The following is an 8605-nucleotide window of genomic DNA, read 5'->3' on the forward strand; positions in this document are numbered from 1 at the left end:
TTTGGAAAGTCATGGGCAGTAGGAGAATAATTTTATCTCAAGAAAATGTTAAATGTGGCATCTCATGTTGTGCTCATTACCAGAAGAAAAGAAAGCAAGCAAACAAGCTATAAGCCATGCCGGCAATGGTTCAGATGTCTGTGATCTTTCTTAGCAGTAATTTGAATTTCTTCCCACTAATTTGCTGCTTTGTCATAGCTAAATGAATGTTGTCTTCAATTTTTTGTTGTTGTTGATGATTTAAATTTGTGTAGAAAATCAGCACGATCATATTTATTGCAAAAAACAAATGATGGCAGTTGAGTGCATCTTGCATGGGTGAACCTTCTTATGTAACTCTGTGCCTGTTGTAATCTACCCTTTCATCAAGCTTCACACATCACTCTGTGCAGACCCTGTCCTGAAGATTTCTACAAGGCAAGGTTTAATTAATTTTATTTCTAAAGACATGTATCAAATCCCATGCTTTACAGGCGAAAAACTTTGGTCAAGGGCAGAAATCTGTCTGTGATTAAGTCATAAAGAAGTAAAACTAAGAGAGCAACTTGTCTCCCTCAAACCCAGTCCTTCTGCTAAGCCCCTTTGCCTGCGTGCTTATATGTATTGCTGTATTGAGAAAAAGGGAAGGAGTGGGTACAAAATAAAAGATGGGATGCCATATTTCAGATCAAGAACTTGGAGAAGGATGACCTCACTGCAGAACACAACAGAAATTGTGGATAGTCTGATACCTTTTGTTATTGGGTTCAAGAGGAGGTCTGTTTTCTCTCAAGGAGGCATTTCTGATATTATTTCTCCTATATTCATGACTACTAGGCTAATCTCTTGTGGTGAGTGGCAGTTTTCAAGTTTTTGGTGTCTATTTAATCCAAAAGGAGATGGAATATGGCTAAAGATGTGATAAGACCAGATATGGTGTACTCAGATTTTGATTGGTTCAATTTGAGTTCTTTAAACCTAGGAAAAAAAAAGACCTGCATAACTGCTCCATAGTATAGGAGTACTTTTCAATAATGAATGCTGCTAAATCTTTCTGTTTTCGAAGGGCAGCTTGATATATTAAAGATATCTAGGATGTTTGGACGTAGTTCACATATGGAAAGTGTTCTTTGTTTTCTCTCCCTTCCTTAAAACAATTATTTTCAAGGGAGCAGGGGCCATTTTTACTGTTTCACAAAGAATTGCCTGTGGAAATGTGGGTGACATGCTAATGAACATCTCTAGAAAAGGTTCAGTTCAGAGCAAAGGAGGACTGTGGATAAGGATCTGTTGGCTGGGTCTTGGGCTACCTTGATGTTGTAGTTTGCTTTCAAGATTGACAAAGAGATTGAGTAAAGAAAGTGAGTGGTAAAAATGTAATAATTTTAAAATTTTGTTGTTCTTTAAAACTGTTTCTGTGCTATTTGCCTCAAATACATTTCACAGGGACTGTGCTAAGCCCACAGCTATCTATACTGGCTTTCAAAGTTCTGCCTTGCTATTTCATGAATGCATTCAACATCAGTTCTGACCTAAGGGAATCTAGTTTGGAGGTACCAGGTCTGGAGGGGTTTTTAACAGTCCTTCAGTGATCAAGACATGTTTTGTGACCTGGGCCAGAGCTGAGAGGCTGGGATCTCTGAATCCATTAACAAGGCAGAAGGTCAAGTAGGGAGTGCTGAATTACTCCATAAGATGTCAATAAATCATTCTGCTAATCTTGAAATTGTCTCATCTGGAGGAGGTTCTTCTGAAAAATGAAGAATAGTGCCTGGTGTGGGAAATCAAACTCATGTTACTCTTTGTCTCTCTTTTGTCTAGCTAAATTAAACAGTTATATTCAAAAGACAGGCTGAGTTCTTCATATACATAGCCATGACTGAAAAATTACCATTTTGGCCTTCTAAAAGTTGCCTCTAGAAGTTGCCCTTAACTGAAAATGTGTTCTGGTAAAAAGTGTGCTTTCTGCTCCCAGTCTTTATTTAAAAATACATGTTCTTTATTTATGCCATGTTCTTCCGAGGGCTGAGATTTGACTTAGATGTAGCTAGTGTCTTGATAATACAATGTTTAACTTCATTTTCACTAATTCAAAATCTAGAATTTTTTAAATGAGGAGGAAATTGAATGACTTAACTAAAAAAATAAAACCAAACCTTAGGTATTCTGGCATTGGTTCAAGTGCTTTGCCAAGTGACTTAGCTTGAAAAAATACATTTTTATTCCAAGGAAAAAAGCAGCTCATTTATGAAGTTTAAATGAAAACATTTAAAAAATGCCCAAGTATTAAAATATGTGTGCAAAATGCAATTTTGGGCAGCAGGTAAATAACACCCTGAAATATGGTTTTAAACCAGTTTTCAGCTTTTGGTGCTGTCCCTTACTACCTTGATCTTAAACTCAATATTTTGGACTTTTTTCCCCTTCTTGTTTGATTCTCATTCTTTCATGTAGCACCCTCACCCTCCTTTCCACATGAAAAAAGTACTTGTGTACATTTTTATTAATGTTATATGAAAAATGCTGGATAGCCTAATTGACCTTCATATTACAACTTGAAGTTGGAAAACTAGGGATGAAAATATTTTACTCAAAATTTATTTGAATTATTCTTAGCTTAACACCAATTTAATTATCTGGAGAGTATTTCTAACAATTACCAAAAAGTAGGAAATGTAAGTCATTTTGGGGCCAAATTATTTACATTCTTGTTTGGGCATCTAAGCCCTAATTTTCAAATAGAAAAGCCAAAAAGCTAATTTTGAAGGCTTCAGAAACATAAATTACAATAGTTCACCCATATGAAGGTGAAGGTGGAGATTTTGTTGACTTAAGTTATCCCAAGAATTTATCTTAAGATTATATGCAGCATACACAGATGTCCCTGAGGCTTAAATGTGAGGCTTAATTGGGTATTTGGGGATAATGCTTTTGCTCAATACTTGTCTGGACTTTACTGGGGAAAATTCAAGTCTTTTATTTTAAGTGCTGTGGTTTATCTTTCATGGGACCAGAATGTAGCACAGATAGGAATCCCCTTCACTGCAAAACTGGAGCCCAGTGTTTCACTGAAACTAGGCATTTCTATATATTTGCATTTAGGATGAAATACAAGCTGATATATAAAAGTCTGTGCATTTCAGGTGAAAAATCAAGCCATGGTGATACAACCATAACATACACTGCCAAATATTACAGATGATAGGGGATTATGTAAAAATAATAATAATAAAAACATCTGTAATTCGGAGGCAAAGATTTGAAGCCCAAGGTTTAGTTTCTCTGTGCCAACATTAAAGTAAGAAATAAATTCATCCCTATGATGAGTAAGTAGTAACTGGAAAAAAAGTCATATCAAGGCTCTGGTTTCAGTTTAACAGTTTGGTATTAAAAGCTGAAATTAAAAAAACTAAAACAAAACAAAGCACTCTCAGATGAAAGGATATTTTTTCCTCACTGAAAAAAAAAAAATCCCATTAAAATGTGTTGTTTGAAATGAAATTCTTGTGCAGTGTGAATTGTTTCAAGTCAAGGGTGCAGGAGTTGGAACTCACATTGGGAGAGAGCACTGACAGTATTGGTAGGCTGGGTGGTGGATCCACTAGGATAAAGTAGAGGAAAGAATGATGCTTCAGACATTTTCACCTACCAGTCTTAAATATTATGTTCTGTGCTGCCTCATTTGGTACAGTTGGTTGTCTTCCTCAGAGATGAATTAAAATTTGTATGGGAGTAGCAAGTTAGGACAGCTTGAGAGGACTTAATAATAAATGATAATTTGAACATTTAACCAAGAGTTTAATTTCACTGCCACAAGACAATGGATCTCAATATACTAATTTAAAATTATTCAAGTTGAAGTAGTTCTTTTTATTCTCTGACATAAACAAATACCTTCCTCAAATTTATGTCTTGCAGTTAAGAGGTTAAAATTTCTGTCAAATTATCTGGTCATTTATCTTTTGCAAGATTCATTCATTCTTTGTTCTTACTCTTTTTGTGTCTATGGACCATAGGGGCATCCTGTTTTTTCTTTTCTGTAAGTTCTGTAGACAATGTAAAATATGAAGTAGCCTCTTTTTATAGCTATGGTAAACGAAGTTGTTTATTGAGGAAATAAAGGTTTCTGTTGCTGCCAAATTCTCTAAAACACTTTCAGAGGCAGAAATAATAACTAAGTGTCGTATAGTCTAGACCTTTAAAATAAGGTCTAATTCAGTAGTTCTTGAGTAACATCCTTATCTCCACACTCACTATTTTTTGGTGTGGTTGCTTTTGTTTTGGGTTTTTTGTATGAATAGCTGACTATGTGTTTGAAATTGACTTATCTAAAATGACTCACGGCTCAATAAGAAATTTAAGAAATTTAAATTGGAATTAATTGTACTGGAGTCTGAAGATGTCAATATAAGTTATATCTTCTATTTCATAGCATTTTTAATAGGGTTTTAAAGTAGTTCTTGCAATGATTTTTGGGTCTGTAAAATAGACTGACCACAAACTGCTTTTAGAAGTGTGGTTTTTACTACTTGATGACCATATTAGAAAAATGTCAAATTGCTTTGAATAGAGATGTCCAGCAAGCCATATGGCTGAAGTTACAGGTAATTCAGAAAACCTAATGGGAAGCATGGATGTGCAAATGGGTTTGGGTTTAATTCCCACCCTTGTAATGGTGGACTCAAGAACCTGACAGATCCATCAGGAATGGCACTCTGCCTTTGACAAGGAAGGGCTGGGAAGAGCTGTGGCTTGGAGAGGGGTTCCCACCCTGCAGGTCCACAGCTGCTCTTGTAGCCTGGAGCTGGCAGGCGTCCCCAGTGCCTCTGGTCCCCTTCTGTACAGGAGACCAACAGTGTGGGACACTGAAATCTTCATCGATGTGTGCAGGCTGTGTGTCAAAGCACTGGGGCACCCATGTGTGGCCACGGCAGACTGGTGGCTCCTGTGATTTTTGTTGTAGTTTGAAGCTGCTGAAGAGTCCTCCTAAGCTGATCCAAGGCAGACTGGTTTTTTTTTCTGATCACTAGAATTTGATTTCTGGTGCAGCAAATGATCACTGTGATGTTTTCCCAATAGAATAATAGAGTTGCTGTGTGTGTGCTACTTAAGTTGTCCTCCTCCAAAATCCAGGGATTTGTTGTTGCAGTTTCTTTTTTGCTATAACTTCTTTGAGGCCAAATTCCCCCTTGTGCCTAGGATCCAGGTAAGTGGGCCATTTGGAGAAAGTTGTATTTGTTCTATTATGGATATTTATAGAGCCATAATGTGTGCTTGGGTTTAAATCTACAACTGGCTTTACAAAATTCTTTAGCTTTGGTGGGCATCCTTCCACCAGTACCCTCACAGTCTCCTGCCATTTTTGGAATGTCTTTCACTCTTTGCCCCGTGTACTGCAAAGACTACTAAGGTGGACCCTCCTTACAGTAAAAGTAAGTCTAAGTCTACTCTGGGACATTCTTCAAATCATATAAATATGTACATTCAGTAAGTGATAAGGAATTTTTCAGGCATCTTGCTTAAGCTAATAATTAATAAAAATACAGCAGGTTTAGGTTTCTAAACATAAATTTTTTGAGAGGGCTTAGCCAAAAGGACTTTAAAATTACTCTCTAAATAAACAGATTTATTGTTACAGACTTATAGCTGGAAGTTGCAGGGCTAGAAGTGGTCAGAACTGTTGATATGCATAGTTACAGAAATTTATAACAAGCTTGTGAGCATACCACACATACATGATTTCTTCTACCTCCCAGTATACCACTAAGAGTTCCAGCTTTTGGCTTGTGGAACTTTTTATGAAGTCACATTTTCCTTGGAGCAGCACAGCTTCCTTCACTCTTGCTGATCTTAAAAGCCTTCTTTAAGCACAGGGCAAGACCCAGACTATTTGGGATGATGATATCAGGTCTCCCTCATGCCTTCATCTCCGGAGTCCAAATGACATAGTCATTTGGCAGCTGAACTCAAAGGATCAAAATGAGCCAGATGTTGAGTGGACAGACCTTTGTTTGCCAGCAATCAAGCCTTTGCTTGCCATTACAGCTCTGATTTCAATGTCTGCTACCATTTACTTCATTTTGGCTTATTAAATTGACAGATTTTTAAACAAGGAAAGGGGAGAGGGGACAAGGCAAAAAAGATAGTATAGAAAGCTGTCATACTCTCCGTCTGCATTTATTTTTAAAATCTCGACAGTTGATTGCATTTAAGCCTTGTTTCTTTCCAAAACTTTTGCTACTCTGAGTTTTATAAAATAGGTTACTTACTACATTCTGTGAATGTAAATGTTTGGTTTATGATGGTTCCAGGTATATATACATACACATCTAGGGAAATATTATCATAATGTCTCAGATTTTTGTGTGTAAAGCACAAAGCCCCATCATGAACAGGAGGGAATAAAAGCCTACACATCTGGTGCTTTTTGACAGTGCTGATGTGTTAAGGTGATTATTTTCTTTTGTTACACTGCAAACACTGACAACTCTTCACAATTGGAGTTTGCTTATTTGTTTGTTAAGCCTGGTAGCTAAGAGAGGCTTTAGATGGTCTAAAACCCATCATTGTCCACTGTGAACCAGTCATGCTGGTTCAAGTGGATCCAAGTTGGTACTGATCCATGGAGAACACACCTCTGGTATAAACTTAAGCATAGTGGCATATCTTTTGTGCTGTTCCTTTGCCTCACTCAATGCTACACCATTTCCAGGGAGATGTCTCTCTCTGCCTGACAGAGTCTGGCACTAGTCAGCTGTACTGAGTGTGGTGGGATTAGGATAAGATATGGCTCCTAAGAGGTACAACCTGAGAAAATGAGGAGATTCCCAGTAGCCAACTTTTGGTAATGTCTGTCTGGAATATGAGATCGCTCAGGACACATCTGGGAAAGCGACAGGGATGAGCTCTGTTAAAATTCAGGGCTTTCAGCTGATCCTAAGTGGCTGAAGCAAAAGAGATATGGGGACCTAGGTTATTCCTTTCTGGGATACACAGAGCTTGATAATAGAAATCCTGTGTCCTAATGTTGGAAATTATTACTTAGACAAAGTAAGCTCTTTTTCTGCTACTCTAAGTGTCTGTGTGCCATGCCTGCATTGACACAACTAACACAGAAACAAAAAATCATTAAATTTGTGGAGTAATACATGAATATTTGTTGAGCAATGCTTGAGTCATCCTGTTATCTTAGCTAGAATTCATGTTTTCTCCTTGCCTATTCATAATCAAGATGGGGAAACTTTTCCATATGTATTTTTACACCAAAATTTTAGGGGTTATAGCAGTTTTCTGAAAAAGAAGAAACTGAACACAAAGAAAAAAAGGATGTCTTTGTTCTTTTTTGTTTTTATATGGTTTTATGCAGAAGGGAACATGGTCCATGGAAGGAATTTGACTGGATGGAATGGCTTGGTACGCTCTTTTGCTCTGACTTAAAAGCAGGGCTTAAGAACTCTTGTTTATAATAGTTGTTATGCAAGCATAAAAGCCAACACAGATGAATTTTTAAACATCGTCCTCTTACCAGTAAACTGTGAAGAGGAATGCTCCAGTTGCTCTACACATCTAAAATCACAGAGTTGTTTTCATAAGTAGATAAATTACAGAATTTCCTATTTTCACAGTCTTCCAAATTGCTTAAACTCTGCTGCTGTGGATGGAGTGGTTTCCTCTCTGTTTCTGTTGGCTGACCAGAGTTCAGATGTTGGGTTGTTCCTCTTTAAAGGGAATGCTGAGTAGGGGGTAGAAGCATTTTTACAACATTCTCTGATCCTCAAGAACTCCAGATGCAAATTAAGACAATAAATAGAGAAAACCATGAGAAAAGTGGGACTGATTGATACCAATTTTTACTGGAAAAGTGTGTTAAACATTTAAAAGATAAATATTTAAATATGGGGGTGGGGAGGCTAGTGATTAAAATGCTCTGCTACCAGAAGCATTATTCCTACTGCTTTATAATTTTGTCAAAACTTTAGGGAATGCTTTCTGTCTTCTGGTGGACATTTTCTGTGGCATTTTGAAAATGAGAGGAGGAAGGGAAAGAGGAGAAGAGAAAAGGGAGCTTGGAAAAACTTGTGAAGTGCTTCTTGTAAAATCAATATCCTGGGTGTACCTGTAGTCTGTTAAAGAAAGTTAGATGTGTAGAGTAGTCCCAGTTGCATGTGATAAGAGTATGTAAACAAAGCTTGACACAAGAAATTGCTCTGTTGTTGAAAGATTTTCCCGTCCGAGGCCTTTTCATCCAAAATCTATATTTTCTTCATTTTCTGAACCTTGAAACAAGGTTTCTAAGCTTCCGTAGTTTTATAACATTAAGTATTGCAACAGGCAGACCAGGGAAGTGTGGAATCATCATCCCTGGGATGATTTAAGACCTGTAGATGTGAGACTTTGTCTGCCATTAGACCATGTCCCTTTCCAATGTTGAGTTTATGATTTGGCTTGATAATCTTAAAGGTCTTTTTAAACTTAAATGATTCTCTAATTCTATGTATCTTGACATTTAGAACAATGTTTTGCTACTTCTCCATGAGGACTACTCTGTGTACTCATGACAGTAACAATGTACCTTCTGGTTTTTACACTTGTATCATAACAGATCAGGGAATTCCCTCTGGGTTTT

This window comes from Agelaius tricolor, unplaced genomic scaffold (assembly GCF_023055355.1).
Source record: "Agelaius tricolor isolate 1412-34295 unplaced genomic scaffold, bAgeTri1.0.p SCAF_1, whole genome shotgun sequence".
NCBI classification, from domain to species: domain Eukaryota; kingdom Metazoa; phylum Chordata; class Aves; order Passeriformes; family Icteridae; genus Agelaius; species Agelaius tricolor.